The sequence below is a fragment of the Dermacentor silvarum genome, chromosome 10 (genome assembly GCF_013339745.2).
Source record: "Dermacentor silvarum isolate Dsil-2018 chromosome 10, BIME_Dsil_1.4, whole genome shotgun sequence".
In the NCBI taxonomy this organism is placed as follows: Eukaryota; Metazoa; Arthropoda; class Arachnida; order Ixodida; family Ixodidae; genus Dermacentor; species Dermacentor silvarum.
Window position 1 is genome coordinate 81,923,001 of NC_051163.1, and position 20,165 is coordinate 81,943,165.

At 44.6% G+C, this 20,165-nt stretch overlaps 1 long non-coding RNA gene across 2 annotated transcripts; it reads left to right on the forward strand.

The window, feature by feature from the left end:
- The first annotated feature begins 3,783 nt into the window (after nt 1-3,783).
- Nucleotides 3,784-19,655, forward strand: LOC125940714 (uncharacterized). Of its 2 annotated transcripts, none has more exons than XR_007463915.1 (3): nt 3,784-3,910; nt 7,218-7,307; nt 19,520-19,655. It is a non-coding gene; the product is annotated as an uncharacterized LOC125940714 (long non-coding RNA). The 2 variants fall into 2 exon arrangements; XR_007463916.1 differs by lacking the exon at nt 3,784-3,910 and adding an exon at nt 6,067-6,299.
- Nucleotides 19,656-20,165: the final 510 nt, after the last annotated feature.

Consider the following 20,165-nt stretch of genomic DNA (forward strand, 5'->3'; position numbering starts at 1 on the left):
GTGGAGTCACGTAGAATGTTACGTTGGCTTGTTTTCCTTGGTGTTGAACATTCGTTTGAAAACAGCCAAGTATCGATGCGCCTTTTGGAGAAGTTCTGAAGTTAGACCAAATTTTCATGCGTTGATATTTCTAGTCGAAGAATTTGTTAAAGTCCTACTCCTTCGACCTGAGTGAGGCGGTAGCTCCTGTATCCACCAGAAGCTGCATGTCTATATCTTGACCAACGACAACTGGAACGGTTAAGTTCCTTGTTCTTGGCACTGGAGTATTCACGGAGAGCACCGATGCAGTTTCCACGGCCTCTACTTTGAAAGGAGTAACATTCTGGACTTATTTCTTCTATACACAAACTGTAGCCAGATGTCCTTGATGTGGCAGAAGTTGCAAGTCTTGTTCCTGGCCCGACAATTTCGTGCAGACGCTAAGTGTTCAATGCTGCCATACAGGTAACATGGACCGGTTTGGTCCGTAGAACTTGACTGATTTTCATTAAATTGAAGATCCCGGGTTCGAACGCCATCCTGATGATGCCTCGGGCAGGTGTGCGAGCACGCGCAGCCATCTTGAGTACGGCCGGACAATCTTGACCCGAACGCCGCGCCGCCGAACCGCCATCTTGCGCCGCCGCGACGCGCTGAACGCTCTCGGCGTCGCCGAATGCTTGGCGCCGAACGCTTGGTTGGCTCTCTGCATCACTGCAACTCTCGACCGATTTCTTCGGCTTTATCCAAGATCAGACGCTCTTATATTAGATGCGATGCATCTTATGGTCGGGGCATAGCTCTACATCATAGCCTCCTATATTTTTTCATGCCCGCCGAGTGGCGAGCGGAGCAAGGCGCTCCACCCGTACCTTCTAGTTCATGCGCTCGCCACCACGCCGCGCTGCCACCCCATACCCAGTCCCAGAGCAGACGACGCGACTACGCTGTTCCGCGCGTGCTTGTGGAGAGAAACTTTCGCTCGTATTAGAGATGTAGCTGTGAAATAAATGCGCAGGTTGCACTAGTGTTCGTTCATGATGTACAGGGGTGATGGGAAGAAACGCAAACAGTGCGGCGCGATGTTTTCATCCTGCTCTGACCCTGGTGGGAATAAAAAGACGCTAGAATAGTTTTATTCTAGTGGCTTCTAGTTATCATGCAGAATACAACCACTCGAAAAGAAATGCGAAATATCAGAGAATGTAGGTGCCGCACTGTTCGCGTTTCTTTCCATCCCCACAGTACATTGAAAGCAAGCAACACGAGACATATTTTGAAAACTGGACCGTTTCACTTAGGCCCCCAGCTGTGAGATCAAGCTCACAGTTACAGTGGCTTTATTACGAACACTTTGGCGACGTCTTGTTTGTCTGTCGCTTTCAGAGCGAAATTGGTGAATATTGGGCGAAAGAACTTCGTAAGCAACAATTTGAGCAAATTCTCTTGGTGCCCTGGCTTCGAACACATCAAAGCTTTGTGCTCGCGGAGGATTTAGGTAGCATTGTTCAAAGCCTCCATTAGAGGGTGATGCATACGCCTTCTTGCTACACGAACTTCGACGAACTTCTGTAGTGCGTAGAGAACATCTAGAAGTTGTGCGGACGGGTAAAGAAGTCCACCGAGGTCTTGGTGTTTAATGAGCGAGTCCGATGGTGTCGATGCGTTTGGCTTTGTTAAGAGCACGTAGCACTCCACACATTCGAAGTTTTCTCGTACGGCTCTTGCGAGGTAGCCACCAACCATAGCCAATGCGGCCACATCTGGAGTGGGAAGTAGAGGCTAATCTGGGTTTAGTCGCTCTATGAGCTCTCTACGTGCATCTGCAGGGAATTCCTCGCTGGTTTGCTCCCTTGTGTTTTTCTGTTGCGGCAGCGTTGACAAGCAATCACTCTCTTCTGCTGCCATATGTTGCTTGTACTCGACGCCGATGTGATACCGGTCTTGAGGGTTTTCTCAATGCCTGTGAGCACGGCGCGGACGTCCGTTTGGTCATTTGATCCTGCTGATTTCCTCAGCCAGCCAAAGAACGACTCGATTGGGTCCGATGACATTTTCCTCGTCAAAACGAAGTGCAAAGACATCATCTCTTCAAGAATATATGTAATGCACTCAACGTTCGAACGAGTTGTGATCACAAGACCCTCATAAGTCTCTTTGGTTAGAAAGTTCTTTGCCAGGCACTGACTTTTGAGATCGGCCAGGTAGTCGAGGAAGCTTGTCTCCAGCCAGATTAGCCATTCATCGCCTGCAGATTCAAACTACTTGCAGTCAGCATTCTTCTGATGTATGTGCTGGGTACAGTTACTCACGTCCATGAGCACGAACTAGCGGTGCACAGTGTCCATAAATTGCACCGTCGGTCCGACACCCACAAAGCTTGCGTCGCACGTGTGGCCCGCCTGCTCTTGCAAGAGCTTCATTGCAGCTGTCACGGGAGGAGAAAAAACTTACACTGCTCTCTGCACGTTCACTTTTTCTATATTCGTAGGGAATACGTGATTTCTCGTCAAAAATCGTACAGGCTTTACAAGGCTACCTTGCTGCATTCTGTAGAGGCTCTTCAAGTGGTTCGCTGATATTTCGCCGCCTTTTCCGATGTCACGGGACAAAAACTGTGATCGCACGTTTTTGATCAGGTGGCACTGATCGAATGCAAGAAAGAGCTTTCGATTCGGTTTGCCAGGGTGGTCAATGCAATGCTTGAGGCTTCCGTTGCACAGAACTTGCATAGCCAAGACATTGATCTTGTGGTTGTCTGTGACAATGCGCACGACGAAAAATCCTATTTCTTCAACTTCCTTCAGAACGTGTCTCATGAGCATGTGCAGCTCACGGCCAGTGCAGTTTCTCGCGAAAAAGTACGCCACGGGTATTTTGAACGAAACTGAAAGGCCGTTAAGGACGAAACACAAGAGTGAGTTGGCCAGCACAGGCTCATTTCAACCTCATGCCAGGAGATGGCATGAGGTTGAATTTTCCTGATTAACAAAAACACTCTATGACTGTCTTCTATGTACTCATTCACTCTTAAATCACTTTGAGTAAAACGCTGAAGCAATAAACATCGTCCTCATCCTGATTGTCATTATTATAATTATTATGCATTTGAGTTGCTGTTGGATTCTTCCGGCCGAAGCAAGGAAATTACATATTATGCAAAGTGCTTGCTCCCCCCCCCCCTCCTGGCAGAGATCCTTGGTGCTCTACTGCAGTCTAGTATGGGTTATTAACACCGGGTCTACCGGACCGCACGGCCAGGTAACAAATGCGATGCTTTGCACTGCAGCTATATAGGCAAAGCATCTAGATAGAAATGAATGTGCTTGCGCCGAGCAGGTAGTAACGGGTTGAAGTGAATTTTACCGCAGAAAAACACACAATGAACTCATTGTTTTGCACATTGGCTCACAACCACACCCGATGAATATGTCTACTTTTTGAGAAAGAACACGCACATACACTTTTGCAATCATATATATACCGGCCTATGTAAAGCAGCCTGGGAATATTAACGCCTGAGTTAGGAAACCTGCTGCACGAATTCCTATTCGTTATATTAGCTACCGCACAAGCACAAACAAAAATGTTTGCTACATCAGTCAATCTAGATACCTTTTTCAAGCCCCATTAAATGAAATACTGCCAAAACTTACAACCAAGCTAGACTTTTGACACATTCAGTGAAATCCAAACCGAAACCAAACATGGAATGCCCAATGCAATGAATCGCTGGGCAACACTGGTAAGCTTGCTGCGCCGGCAGCACATGGCCGCCAGCTGTCCGATACCGAGGGCATATTCATGGGCCTGTTTTCGTGTGTAATTTTCGTTCGTGCATCCGTGTTAACACCATGTTCTCCGCGGTATGTGTGTAATTCGTGAACGCAATCGGAACGAGTCCTCGTCAACGCAGTTTAACGCGACTGTAAGTAAAGGGAAGCAGCGGGCGCCTTCACCCGCGCGGCCCTCGGCGATCGCTTTGTTTGGATGTGTCGCGCGCACGGTTCAACTTCTGACTACCGTGGTTGCGCGTTGTCGCAGTGCAGTGATGATTATATGCCAGTGCTCATCGTGAAACTGCACAAACCGCATCACTGCAGCTGGAACGGCCACGTACGTACACGGCGGCGCCCAAGAAGACCTTTTCTGAAGAGAATGCGCGCCTGGCGATTGTCACTTGCAGTTGTAACATTTGCAAAGGCACGTACATCCCCCCCCCCCTCTTGTTCTGTGGTATTTGCGTAATTTTGAAGCAGTGTGTGTTGCGATACCTCGTAAAACACAAGCGGGCGAATCCGCTCCTTCAGTGTCGTCTACACTCCATATTACTGTTATGTTGGCCTTGTAGTTCGTGGCGTATGCCCATCGGACCCTGTCAACCCAATTCCAAGTACTAATGATCTGCTAGCACAGATGTTGACTGTGAAATTAACTTGATTGGAGGTCCGCATTAGTCGATCGATCGTTCTTGTCTCGAGTCATGCTATGCTACACGCTATGAAATATCTTGTATTATTTTATGCAGTTGAATTCAGCGTTGTCATTTTGGAGCTGGATGTAGCTATATCATTTGCATTTATTTTACTGTGGTGTGCGCGGCACCTTGTAATCTTTGCAGAGACAGAGTGTACCTGGCTGGCTGCCAGGCGATTCGTCTAGCAAAATTTTAAACAACTTCGTTTATATTATTGGGCTTTATCATGCTGGCGGACCTCCAAATCACCCAGGTGACATTACTAAAAGCAAGTATTGATTATCAACTGTCGTTATTACTATTGGTGCTGCTGTTACTGATGCCTCTATCCTTACTAGCCACTAGCTAGAGAGCTGTCCAGCACAGCTTTGTTTGTCAGTATGGCCTCAACTGTGCGGTACATTCATATGAAAGGCTGTACAAATGTTTCCACGGCAAGGCTGCAGCTGTTTGCATCATGAGTTTTTTTTTCCTTCTCTAGTGGATATAGCTGCTATGCGTAAAATTTGCCAACAGTCATTCTTAGCAGTGAAGGAACTTTTACGCTGTTGCTTGCATTTAACTGTAAAATTGTTTTCATGTGATGTCGGCTGTATAGATGTGCAGCAATGAACTGCTCTAGGGCATACTTCAAATGACAAGGAAAACATTCTATAGCAGTACCTTTCCTCAATGAGCTAAGTAAATGGGATGTGCCAAACCAGCAAGGTGTACGAAGATTTAGCTGCCGAGAAAGTTGGAGCAGTCAGTAGGGAGAACACAAATGGATATGTTGTTTTCGCTCGATGTATAGCTCACTGGAGTGCAGACTGATTTTCAATATTTATACTAGGCTCTTCGATTGGCCACCCCGGACTGCCCAGGGCTGTCCAAGAAGCGTGTGCACCAATGCTTATCATTAGTACACAACACCTTGGTCAGTCTGGGACAACTTATTGAAGAAACCGTGGTCACCTTGATTTGTTTTCTGTATTCACTGGAATTATAGTTGTGTGATTTAATATTTAACTGACAAGTGCTCATATAGAGATGCCGGCATGCATGCAGGTTTTTCTTTTATGTGGCGTATCCATCTGCTATAGATGGGTAACACGCAAGATCCAGGAAGCTAGACACTGATATCTCAAGTTGTTCGGGACTTACATGGCTTACATGGTTCGGTATTTATAGGCTAAATAATTATTTATCTATAATCTATCATCGGGAATAAGAAATTGCACGAACTCTTACCAGTAGATTATTATCAAGCATGTTAGTGTGCATTGGCTCCACTTTGATACCAGCTAACTTTTTTCTTGTTTTGCAGCAAATATTTTGTGGCATGATCGTTTTTTTCACGTTGTGATGTGCTCTTACCCTTTTTCTTTACACTGCGTTCAGTGGAACTCGTTGAAGTTCTGCATTCCCGATTATCACGCTGCATAAAGAAAATTGCCCGATTACACTTAACCCCTTCAGTGACGAAGTATGATGGACTGTCGATAAATGTATGAAATTTACATTAATTTATGCCCAGGTGCTGCAGACTCCATTAAGAGCAAGTCAAGGAGGTAGAATGACTGCATATTATGATGAGTCATCATAATTACAGAGTGATTAAGTATCTAATTATTGTGCACTCTGTAATCATAGGTTTCCTCATAAAAAATAACTGAATCACTAGTGTGAGTTATCTGCACAAGTTAATTATTGGTTGCGAGCTTTAGTAGAAAGAAAATTATTTTGCAAATGCTACAGAAACATCCCACATCACACCTCCCGTCAAACACAGTAGTGCCTTCTCCAAAGCTATCTTCGGTAGCAATACATTTCCCTCAGAAGTGAAATGAAGGTATATGAGGTAAGCATAACGTTTAATTTACCCTAAGATTAGGTTTTGGGGTCGTTTCCTTGCCACAACTGCACAGAAATGGCAAAAATAATTCGCGCACACAAACGTGTACACCGTGACTGAAGGGAGTGTCAATATGAGCTTCAGAGTGCGAGGATTTATTTACAGGAAAGGCAGATGGCTCAGCCTGAGCCAGTGTGCTCTCACCTGCTTTTCTGCTGATAACATGAGTTGGTAACTGTTATAATAGGGCTGACTGCACACATTGCTTACATTTGTTGAAATCTATTTTTTTTCTAGATATAAGTGTTCGTGTAGTATTTGAGCCCACTTAATGGTAAAATCACGACAGCAGAAGCTTTCCCTGTTTTTCTTTTACCAATTTGTTAGCATGGCAGCACATACTGTGCAGTTTATGCTATTATCAAGCCATGCTTTGTACTGATAGAGTATACAACAGCTCGAGCTTGAAAAATGTGTGTAATCAATTATGGCATGCACCCTGTTTTACGTAGCTCTTTTAACTCGTACATACAGTCTTCTGCTATCACATAGCTGCACTAATAGCATGAGTTCATGGAATGACAGGGAGTGCTGTGTTCTTTACCATCACATTTCAGTGCATATGGCATCACGTGTACTGATCAGAAAGATCTCTGGACTAACAACACCTAATTTGATAACCTACACAGTGCACTTGAGCTTCATATATCATGTAAGCTACATGCCTATTTGCGTTACTCTGCAAAGAGACATGCAGTCAGAAACAGGGATGACTGCGGTTACCTGCGTTTTAAATGAATATTCACTTAATGTACATGTCACTTCAACTGTCTTGCACTGTTCTACGCAAGTCGGCTTGAATATGTGACGCTGCTCGCATATGTGACGCTGATCTGGTAATATTAATAATCCTTGTTTTCTCAGTGACAGCTGGCCTCCATGGGGCGGTGCAGACAGGGGAGTGTCATTGCTGGAGTACCTCCTGGCTATCCACAGGAAATGGAAGAAAACATGGTAAATTCATACCCCCACCGGTTCCCATTTCCATGTTTGCATAAGTGTGTGTGTGTTCATCACCCTGAAGTTACTTAAATTTGAAAACGAAGCCAGATAAAGTATACTCACGTCTCACGTAGTGCATTATTAAACATCAAAGTACAAAAGCACGCAGCTTAAGAGCCTCCAAGATAATTTGTAGTGGATCAGTCACTGCAGAGGTCAGGATATGTATTGTCGTCGATGCTCGCACACAATAGAATTGCAGTCTTGGTCATTATTAAAAGCTATTATACATTTTGGGTGTGAACATTTGGTAATGGTTTGAGTGAATGCTAAAGACAGCATGAGTATGCCACCCCTAACGTAATGCCCTGACAGAAGCCCTTAAAGGTGAAATAACTGACGATAACAAGATTGGTAACAGTTTTGTGCAACGAGCGAGTTGTAGTGCGCACAGGGGAAAATACATGAGAAGGCACAAAGAATACACAGACGTAGCGCTTCATTGTGCCTTCTCGTGTCTTTGTTCCCTGTTCGCGCTACAACTCGCCCATTTCAACATGAACAACCAACAAGCCCACATCGCCACTCAGATTTGTGCAGTTTCCTTCAAGTCATATTTGAGTAAAGTACCACAGACTATATTTTAAGAAGTGAAATAAGTTATATTTCCTCGTTTAATTGGCCAACACTGTAGTTAGGCGCTGGGTATAGTTTGGTCAGGTATGTATATACGTTAGTGCTACATTTATTAGAATATGTTTTAGAGTGAGTTGAAGTCATGATTATAGAAATGAATACTTGTGATCATGATATTCTTGCCATAAGGACATGCAAGGGACATGTAAATTCGTTCTTCATATAAGCAACAACAAATGGAAAGTTCCTGATGATTTTTTAGGCATTGAAGATGTGAACATGTTAGCTTATTTGGATGCTTTTATGTTTTGATGTGGCCTGTATCATACGGGATGGAATTGATGGCCAAAATTGTGGACATTTTAACCTCCCAAATGCCAACATATCATCTTTGATATGCTGAGCTTGATGCCTGAAAATGCTCATTTACTCATGAGAAACAATGTTCAATGCACTGTAGCATTTTTGACATGCTGCAACGGTTTCAGTTGTGGATAGCTCAGCAAACTAAGTTACTGTTAGGTTAATATAACTAAAAGAAAATTTAGTTTTTCTTCTGTTTATATAATTATTGGGTGATTGTATGAGAAAGAAAGGTGATCAGGTTCTATTCTTCCTTCATATAGAATTGTGTCTGCTTTCCGAACTTGTGCTCTCACCTGCTTTTCTGCTGATAACATGAGTTGGTAGGCTCAACAACGCTGGCTATCCGAAAGGCCTGCTTACAGCGACAGCTGTAAGCAGGCCTTTCGGATAGGCTCCGTACAGTCGAGTTTGCGGCTGCTCTGGCGCCATCTGGCGCAGCGACGCAACAGTGTTGGGAAGTGGGCGCCGCAGCTCGGCCGGCTCGATGAGTGTTCTTTCCCGCGCGCTACATTTAGTCTCGGCCACGGTTGAAGCCGTTTTGCTTTGTTCACCAGCCTCCTTATTTTTTTATACGTCTTGCGACGGTGCAATGGCATGCGCTTCATCGGCAAGCGTCGGAGGTGAAAAAAAAGGCAAGTGGAACCGGTGATACTGCTGCGTAAAGGGCTGTCACAACCACGAAGGCCAGCCGGTGATAAAGTTGTACAGGTTTCCTGGCAAATCTTATGAGATCGAACGGCGAAAGAAATGGGTCGCAGCTGTGAGGAGAGTAAAGTAAGTCAGCTTCTTTGATATTTGTGACAAGGTTTTGTTCTGTAAAGCGTGCTACACATGTGCGTTTCACAGCTCGTTGTGCGACGCCAGCGGCCATGGCCAGCTGCTGAACATTTAAAAGAAATTTCTCACGACTTTGCTGATTTGACGACTGCTTGCCGTTGTCTTAGCATTTGGTATGATCAGCGTAGCACTGGCATGTGCGATGAGCAATATTTTATGCCAAGGAAGCCTATTTTGTGCTGGCGAGCACGAATTCGACGATCCTCGTTTCGGCCGCTGGCGCTTGAGAGGCGCGGTTTCACATGGTGCGATTTTTCTTGTGATATACATTTGCGATGTATCATTGTAAAAGCAAAGCGCGTATGCAAGGAAAGGAATTCGCATGCGATATCGTATCTCGTGAAAGGGGCCTAATGAGCCTCGATCATTGTACATGATGAACGAACATTCGCGTCATGTAAATTAAGATCGCCTAGTTAATAAATCTCGTTTATCAGCGCAGCAGGTGGCTCCGACTGGGTCCCAAACGAGTCAACGAGGATAGCATGTCAGGTCACTGCCACACGATCCAACAATCCGAATCGTTTAGCTCACTCGACATGACTGTGCTGACGACAGCCTACGAGTCAGCGTGTAGCTGCACGCGGTCCAGATCGAGCTGTATGACAATCTAAAGTAACAGTGTGACAGGGGCATCAAATGAAAGGCCGCGGCGTACAACGCGCCGGAGCGAAATGAGGCATGCATTGCCAACAGTGAGGCGTCGATTAAAAATCGTTTTCAGGGTGTCACGTTTTCAGGGTGCCAGTTTAGTGACTTCAATTTTAGTATAACAGTAAGCTTTATTCACGTGAAGGATGACGTCGTATACTTGCTTTCCCTGGCACTTCGCGTGAACATCCACGCCGTCTTTCACACAAGCAACATGCGAAGCAGCGTAGAGCTTGTCTTCGCTGGTTAACGCTGCACCGTGAAAGTAATCGTCTATTCCTTTAATAGGCCTGAACCCCGCAAAAACTATTTGTGCCATCACAGAGGGTCACGCTTGTACTTTCACGTACACACACGCACAAAAAAAAAGAAAGCGGATCGCAGATATACGTGCGGCTTTCGGAGGCGTGTATACGTAGTTCCGAAATCTCGCTGTCTTCCCCCCTTCCCAGGTTCGCGCCGCCCGCCACATGCGACGCTGAGCATCGCGCCACCGCTGCTGCGCAGCAGCGCCGCCTGTTCACTGTACGGAGCCTATAGCCAGCGTTGTTGAGCCTGGTTACCTGGTGCATGAAGCTTTCTTCCATGAGGTGATGACACAACTTTAGGGCGGCTTGTAGCACTGTGGTCACGATGGCTCGTTTTATATTCTGAGAATGGTCGGAATCGTATGGCAGGAACCCGTTGCAAGAGCGGGTCTCGGACTTCCAGCATGTGTGCTGCGTTTCGAAGGTGATGGCCAAATCAAGAAACCTTATTCTTTGTTTTTCTGGCATTTCAATGGTGAAGTTTAAATCTGGACATGCTTCATGGAAAGATGTTCAATTTGACGCTACCTCCATAAATAGGAAGAACCGATGTTCCACCGTGAGACTCTAAGAACACTGCGATGAATCATAGGTGGACTTATAAAAGTAATCACAAGAAGGGCAACGCATAGCAAGCATCTGCACCTATATAGACATAACCAAATGTTGGATCAAGGTGAAAAGTTGATTCATTGAAGGCATTATAAAAATTATGTTGTGCTATTTTCTAATAGCAGCAGCAGTAATTGCTATGAAAGAGAAATTAAATTTTTAAGCAATAAAAGAATTAGCTAATGTCTAGGGCAGAACTTACAGAAATGAAATTACTGAGTAATTGCAAATGTATGGAATAAGTTGTTTCACTTGTAGAGTGCTGCGCAGATCATGGGGCAACTAGAAACTTGTGAGGGTATAAGGGAATAGCGACAGCATGTTCAGTGAAAATATGGGCGAAAGTGTCTGTAAAGGAGTGAAATCGATTTTAAGACTATTTTTGTCAGCCGATGAATAGGGATTTTGAGGTGGAGCATTGCAAAGGTATAGCTGAATCTCTCTATGAGCTATTGTGACATACATGGACAATTTCCGCAGAAAATGAGAATCTTTTTAAGTGCTTCAGAATAGTGTTTGCCTGAGCTCATTGGTTGCACATAGCACAAATGGTTTCCAGCAGAACGTATGGACACGGACAGAAAGGGACGAAGACACACGCTGGACTATCAACTGAACGTTTATTCTTGGTTTCCCATACCTTTTATAGCACACGACCGCCAATGCTTTTTCCTTTTGTCATGCCGATTATTTGTCTTTCCGAGCAAATTGTCGTCTTTGCGCAAGTAGTTTTTTCTTTTTGTGTTAGTAGTATCGATGGTGTACTGATACATGATTGTCCGCTTCTGTCAATGGCCATGGCTTCTAAAATTTCGCACCTCAGCTTTTCTTTACTTTTTTCTAAAACCTGCATGTCGTAAAGTTGTACTGGCGATGGCGTAAATGGTGCTGGCGATGATGAAAAGCAAGATGCCCAGCGGAGATTCCTTATAAAGATGCTGCATGCTCTCTTGTCCTGTCATTGACACAACTGCCTGTTTGTCCTATATATCTTCGGCCACATGATAAAGGTATATCATATATCAGCCCTGTCTTGTAGGTAGTGTACTTCTTCTGGTGATTGATTGTGCACTGCTTATTTATTCTGGCCATTGTTGACTCGTGCACACATTGAATATGCCTTGTTTGGTGCTGGAACATACAACCGTGACGCCTTCCTTTCCGGCTATCTTCTTTAGCTTATGGGTTAGGCCATGTACATAAGGCACAACTGCGACCTTCTTCCTTTTCTGTTGTCTCTTTTCTTTTTCTTGAGGCTTGCTGTTCGGGAGTTTCATCTTCTTTAGCAACCCTTCAGCGACAGCTGTAAGCAGGCCTTTCGGATAGCCAGCGTTGTTGAGCCTGGTTACCTGGTGCATGAAGCTTTCTTCCATGAGGTGATGACACAACTTTAGGGCGGCTTGTAGCACTGTGGTCACGATGGCTCGTTTTACATTCTTAGAATGGTCGGAATCGTATGGCAGGAACCCGTTGCAAGAGCGGGTCTCGGACTTCCAGCATGTGTGCTGCGTTTCGAAGGTGATGGCCAAATCAAGAAACCTTATTCTTTGTTTTTCTGGCATTTCAATGGTGAAGTTTAAATCTGGACATGCTTCATGGAAAGTATTCAGGACACCTTCCCTGCACTTGGTTAACTGTGTTTCATCTGCTGTTTTGCATAACACGAGAAAATCATCCACATAGCGAAATATTGTTAGAACGTGGTTGTGTTTTAAAGCATCCTCAATTCTACCAACTGCTGCGAGGAACAGGTCACACAAGTACGGTGCGACTCGTGAGCCGATGCACACTCCACTTCTTTGAATGTAGTGCTGTTCTTCAACACAAATGACAGTGGCATTACGATAGGAGGACAAAAGCTTGAAGAAGGAGTCCAAGGAAACGCCAGCACTATTCTGGAATGGTACAATGCCTTTCTCCTCGATTGTTGCTCGTAGCACTGCCAACATACTTGAATGGGGAATGGAGTAGTACATATCTTGTATGTCTACAGAAAAAGCTGCCGAGACCACCGCACTATGACTACGAAGGTAGTTTATAACGGCCTCCGAGTTTTCGATCCTGTATGGATCCTGGACGTCGAGCCGCGACAAGTGCATTCCCAGATGCGTGGAAACTTGTGCTTGCCACATGTTCCTTTCCGACACAATGACCCTGAAGGGAATGTTTTCTTTATGGGTCTTCGCGGTAAAAAATGCAGAAAGAGCAGTATCTTTCAAGTTCCTGACTTGCGTGCATAGGTGGTCCAGTTTCGCATGGCTTAGAGCATGCAATACATTCTTTCTTGCCTTAGTTAGCCGTCGTTCTTCCACTGGGACATAGTTTTTTTTCAAGGCCTCGCTGGCTTTCCTGTTGTAGATGCCGCCTTCGACTACGACGAACCATCCCTCTTTGTCAGTGAGGCGCAGTTTTAGGCCTTTGTCTTTAAGTTCACGCACAGTAGATGTGAAGTTGATTCCCTGTCGTACAGGGTTCCTTAACTTTTGAAGGCAGTCTACACCTTCGGCGATAATCCTCTGAGCGCTTTCTTCGCTGGCTTTGCTCGCGATGTTTCAAACACGTGTTACCTTGTCTGTGTTGCTCAGTCTTGGTTGGCTTGCATACTTGGGACCAAGTTCCAATATCTGCTTCGTAGGAGATGATACGTTGACGTTTCTGAGCATTTGAAGCGGTGTCCTTATGGAAGAAGTCTTTTACGCCTGGAAAGGCGCAGCTTCAGGGCAGGAAGGAATGTGGTAGTCCATAGTATTTCCGTCGCGTAACTAGCAAACCGCATTTGTTGAAGGAACACATCAGCAACGGGGCATCTCACGCGCAGATAGTCCTGAAGCAGGCGAATTTGTCTGCATAATTCCGACTTCAGAATCTTCGCTATTCGCTTGGCATGTCCTTCCGAAGGGGGTATTACTCCGAATAACTTCATGACTTCATCGGGGATGATGTTTTTCTTGATGGTCCGAGACAACATTCTCTCTCTACAGTGAGCAGTGGCAACAGTGGCAAGTTCGTCGTAGTCGAAGGCGGCATCTACAGCAGGAAAGCCAGCGAGGCCTTGGAGAAAAACTTTGTCCCAGTGGAAGAATGACGGCTAACTAAGGCAAGAAAGAATGTACTGCATGCTCTAAGCCATGCGAACCTGGACCACCTATGCACGCAAGTCAGGAACTTGAAAGATACTGCTCTTTCTGCATTTTTTACCGCGAAGACCCATAACGAAAACATTCCCTTCAGGGTCATTGTGTCGGAAAGGAACACGTGGCAAGCACAAGTTTCCACGCATCAGGCAATGCACTTGTCGCGGCTCGACGTCCAGGATCCATACAGGATCGAAAACTCGGACGCCGTTATAAACTACCTTCGTAGTCATGGTTCGGTGGTCTCGGCAGCTTTTTCTGTAGACATACAAGATATGTACTACTCCATTCCCCATTCAAGTATGTTGGCAGTGCTACGAGCAACAATCGAGGAGAAAGGCATTGTACCATTCCAGAATAGTGCTGGCGTTTCCTTGGACACCTTCCTCGAGCTTTTGTCCTCCTATATTAATGCCGCTGTCATTTGTGTTGGAGAACAGCACTACATTCAAAGAAGTGGAGTGTGCATTGGCTCCCAAGTCGCACCGTACTTATGTGACCTGTTCCTCGCAGCAGTTGGTAGAAGAATTGAGGAAGCTTTAAAACACAACCACATTCTAACAATATTTCGCTATGTGGATGATTTCCTCGTGTTATGCAAAACAGCAGATGAAACACAGTTAACCAAGTGCAGGGAAGGTGTCCTGAATACTTTCCATGAAGCATGTCCGGATTTAAACTTCACCTTTGAAATGCCAGAAAGACAAAGAATTACGTTTCTTGATTTGGCCATCACCTTCGAAACGCAGCACACAAGCTGGAAGTGCGAGACCCGCTCTTGCAACAGGTTCCTGCCATACGATTCCGACCATTCTCAGAATGTAAAACGAGCCATCGTGACCACAGTGCTACACGCTGCCCTAAAGAAGTCGTGTCATCACCTCATGGAAGAAAGCTTCATGCACCAGGTAACCAGGCTCAACAACGCTGGCTATCCGAAAGGCCTGCTTACAGATGTCACCAAAGGGTTGCTAAAGAAGATCAAACTCCCGAACAGCAAGCCTCAATAAAAGGAAAAGAGCCAACAGAAAAGGAAGAAGGTCGCATTTGTGCCTTATATACATGGCATAACCCATAAGCTAAAGAAGATAGCCGGAAAGGAAGGCGTCACGGTTGTATGTTCCAGCACCAAACAAGGCATATTCAATGTGCGCGCGAGTCAACAATAGTCAGAAAAATAAGCAGTGCACAATCAACCACCAGAAGTACACTACATGCAAGACAGGGGTGATACATGATATACCTTTATCATGCGGCCGAAGATATATAGGACAAACAGGCAGGTGTGTCAATGACAGGACAAGAGAGCATGCAGCATCTTTAGAAGAAATCTCTGCTGGGAATCTCGCTTTTCATTATCGCCAGCACCATTGCACCGTACAAATTTACGACATACAGGTTTTAGAAAAAAGTTGACAAGCTGACGTGCAAAATTTTAGAAGCCATGGCCATTGATAGAAGCAGGCAATCATGCATCAGTACACCATCGATACTACTAACACAAAAAGAAAAAAACTACTTGCGCAAAGACGACATTTCACTCTGAAAGACGGATAACTGGCATGACAAAAGGAAAAAGCATTGGCTGTCGTGTGCTATAAAAGACGTGGGAAACCAAGAATAAACATTCCGTTGCTAGTCCAGCGTCTGTCGTCGTCCCTTTCTGTCCGTGTCCATACGTTCTGCTGGAAACCATTTGTGCTATTTAAGCGCATTACTCGGAGCATAATCACTGGAAAATGGTAGAGCAGAGATCAATTTGCAGAAACATAGGATCGGCACTTACTTTCAACTGCAGTTTACTGAAGAAATGTGATATTTATAAGTACAAAACAAGACCATCATGGGGCATCACATTAATGATAAAGCAACCAAATATCGGAGTCACCAGGACCCCCTAATACAACCACATCATAGCCATGTACCATGACAGATTGGTACGGCCTAGTATACCAGAGGTGATAAGAGACAATCCAGATTGTCGCACAACATGACACTTGCCTATAAAAATATGTGAAGGTAGGTGGAAGCATGGGCTCTGGCCCAGCAAATAATAACCTAAAAAAACAAGACCTAAAAAGCACATGCGCCTCTAATGATGACTCAGAAGGAGTACATAACAGATAAAAAAACGAGAAAGCAAAACCAACCAAGTAAGTTGGTTTTCTGGAGGTACTTCAGGTCCTTGTTTGGCACGCCACTGCGTCCAGCAGCATCTGGGGCAAGAGAACTGGTTGAGCATTTAATGTTATCTTGTGCTTCTGGCTCACTCTTTGACATGGGCATAAAACAAATCCATCTGCCTGCCTTGAGTGTCGGTGGCATATTCTTACCTTGATACCCTGAATGAAGTTTAACAATTCACATTTTTTCGAACTTTCTGCTGCTTCTCAAGCTGTGTGCATTCATTGGTTTGCCTGAAAACTGCAACGCTAGTGCTTGTTTTGAGACCATATTCAGCCATTTGACAAGTTTGGTGATAGATCTGATACCAATTTGTCTTCCACAGTGATGGCATCATTTTGAATGCCAAGTTGTTGCAGGAGGACCTTCAGCTACTTAGGCAGAACAGCACGTCTAGGATGGCAGTGTCAGTGTTATAATCGCTTGCGATGTCTTTTGTAGCACCTGTAGCACTCATCGCGGCAGGCGATACGGCTTTTGTCCATGGGTCAATGGCATCCTGTATAATGCGCTGCATGGCCCTTACCTTAAAGAAGCAATCTAGGCAATTGATAACTTGCATGCTTTTCATTGTATGTGTTAGGGGCTTAGCTGCAGCCTTGCTAGCCACTGTGGAAGGAGGTTGTTTTTTTCGTGGCTCTTTCGGGACGCAGCATTGGGTAGTTCTCAAAAAAGTTCATTTTTGAGGCAACATAATTGGAAGTGTTGGTTACATTCTGCATCAGTGACGCACACACAAGCATGCTGTTTGTTGTTGGGTATCGGGGAAGAGTTCTTTAGTATCTTTCTGTTTCTTTAGCTTAGTACATAGTTTAGTGCTAGTAGTAGAAGCATATGTTAGTACATTTAGTACATACATAGCTTCATTCATCTCGATCAGAATCTGAGCAGGGCTCGCTAAAGTAACTGACTCTGAGCATGCTTTATTGTGTCTTCTCTTCATCTTGTAGGCATCAGCGTGCTACAGTCAAATTCAAACTTGCGAAACTAAAAAGCAAGAAGAAAGGGAACTGTCTCCTCATGCATATGGCAGCAAACAGCGTGCGTCACTGTTCCAGAATATGAGCAACAATGTTTCTTTCCCATTGTCGCCTATTAGTGAGAAACTTTCTTTTGAACTACTTAGTTCTGTAGCCTCAAAAAAATTCAAACTTGCTCCTAATGCATTTCGTAAAGCCCTCAACATGCACAAAGAAAAGTTCCTATCCTATTAATTATCCAGTAGGCTCCTTGAAGACAAGGGCTTAATAATATTAATATGCGATACTGTTGGAGCTGCAGATGCTCATCTTATTCCATTCCGCCCACATAAATTTTTCTGTTGTGAAGTACATGGCAATCACTTATAGGAACATTGGCATTCCCATGTTAGTCATGCTGTGCTATATACGCAATGCAAGGTGCTGTAATAGGTCGACAATGAAAACAAGACTGTCATGGGTAAAGCTAAAGCGATTAGAATGTTTAAAGCAGTTAAAAAACAAATGCAGACTGAGGGGCAGAGAAATGAAGAGAATGCAAGCACTCTTTTGTCTGCGTTTGTCCATGCCGCTTTCAACATTTCAACCATGAATACATAACAACTTGCCCAATTTTCGGTTCTCTTCGATGCTAAAGCGGTGTCAGATCCTCATGAACAACCATTTCAACTGGATGAATCTACCGTAGTAGTGGTATAGCAGTAGAGCATCTGCCTCGTATGTGGGAGGTACTGAGTTCAAATCCCCATGCCGCCAGAAACGCTCCATTTCTTTCTGATGGGTAGAGATGTCCCCTGGCCTGGTGCTCAGCTTCTTGTGAGGGTTCACATCTTGAAAGAGATTTCATGCGTGCTCTCTGGGCACCTATTGTCCAACCACAGATGGTCTTGTTGAAGAGCCTCAGCCCCGGCTGCCTTGAGGCAACTGCAGCCCTCACTCACATAGCCCAATTTGTCCTGCTGATACTTTGCACCGTACTTCTTGTGGAACTAGCATACGCACTAGGTATTTTTATTCGTTTGTTTATTCCTATTTTAAACACTTAAGAAAATGATACAAAGTTGGAGGGTACATTTAGCTGAAGGGTAAAATCTTAAGTGAATTTCCACAGCCACCTAGTTCAGCCTAATCTACGGCACACTAAGATTGTGTCAAAAATCCAGCTACCAAAGAATCAAACATAGGTGTAACTTACAAGAATGGCCAAGTCTTATTTTTGACCCTTGAAAACACACATTCCAAATAAGAATTTGAGCTTGAGAAATCTGCACTTCTGGCTGGCCCTCCAGTTTCTTAAACTTCAGTAGTGTCATCCCATAGTAGGTGGTCCTCAGTGGTGTCAGTTGAGCTTCAGATGCCAGTTCTCTTGAAGCTTTTGATGACAGTGCCATCAAAAATCATGCTCTGTGCCTCTAGGACCAATGCACCCAATAGTTCCGCTGGCAGCCTTTTAAACTGGCCTCGTGGTGTCAGGGAATGATCACAAATAGTGAAAGTCTGATTCTTTGTATGAAGAAGGCAGCTGCTGACATGTTCTCATGAAGCCCATTTCGCCACATGAAGCACATCATCCAATCGCTGCTTGCGTTGAAGTTTGTAGTTGGAATGCCCTGCTTCCTTGTAAGTCGGCTAGCCTCCTTCTGTATCATTTAAATTTACACAGCACAGCTGGGTATCCTGAGGCTTCTCAGCTATAAAGCACTGCTACTTCAACTTGCGGGTAAATATCAGTCTTCCGTCAGCAGAAGTTCCTGTTGGCCTTGCTGGTAGCATTCAGCTTTTCATGCAGCCGTTTCTAACGGCAGATGTGTACTTTGTTGACGTTGAAGTGCCTGCTCAAAGAACGACTGCCATTCTACAAAGCCTGTTGAAATGCTTTGAGCTTGAAGCGGGTGCTGTAGCTTGCTTATGACCTCATGTGGCACGCTAGCAGTCTGATCACTCCATGCATGCGTGGCATGACCTGTCCAGACTGACAAAAAAACTCGGAAAATACTAGCTTTGTGCATATAGCACTAGATAGCTCCAGTGCTGGTACTGCGACTGGCATCTGCAGCTGGCCATTATCATCAGTCGAAGTCAAAACCAGGCCACCGGTTGGAGTGCTGAGTTGCAAGTGTGGTCATTGTGTGGGAGGGTGGGGGATATGTGAATTTTCATTGTGTGCATACTTAAGGTGTTTACTATTATTAATTAACCAAGCAGGTACGCAGTAACGCCTAGCTATGTTGGGAGTATTGCTGCTATTCAATAGGAATCTGTGTAATGAAAACAGCTTGGTGTGCCTGGCCTACAATAACGTGAAAATATGCATTTGCTTCCAATTGACCCTTCGCCAGCCACAAAGCCTGCTTCAAAAGAGTCATATATATTACTTGTACTGCTTTCACCACTTGTTGCTCCTTTGATAACGTTTATGCTCAATTCCTCAACATTTCTCAGTGTATTAATCAACGCAACAAGTATTGTACTTAGTTTTCTGTCTTATGGCAATAATGGTTCATTTGTTTGTGCAGCTGTTTTCACAACGCGGACGACACCGTGTCAAAGGAGGTTATGGAAGAAAGACTGAAAGCAGTGCACTGGTACCCCTTGCAGCAATTGGGTAATGTGCTGTAGTAGTGAACTTTGCAATAAAGTTTTATCTCTGCTCATATTGCTTTCAGATGTTATAAATGTGATTTCCACATCACACACATACCATTACCTGAAGTTTTGGATGGAATGGTGAGTGCATATTTATGCAGTGAGCCATCATAAGTGCCGATTGGCATACTGTAGTGTTTAAAGGAACTGAATATATTCTAATTAAGACTGCAAGACTAATGCAATCACAGCCAAAATTGATCAATTCAATAAACGATACACATTTGAACAGTGGTCTCTGCTACAATGGCATACCGACAAACAGTAGAATAGGTAGTAGGCAGGTAGTGGACTTGTAGGCTTGTAGACCTGCTAACTTGTATGCCGATTGGCTAGTAGACCATCAAGGTCTGCAATTAGGGTTAGCCAAGAGACATGTAAGCTGATAGCCGGATGGAATTTTTGACTGGAGATATATTCATATAAAATTCTAGATGCCTCGTAGTGGCTAAGGTGTACGTTGCTCTACTGAACTGAAAGATCAGGATTGAATCCCGTGTGCGGCAGTCGCATTTC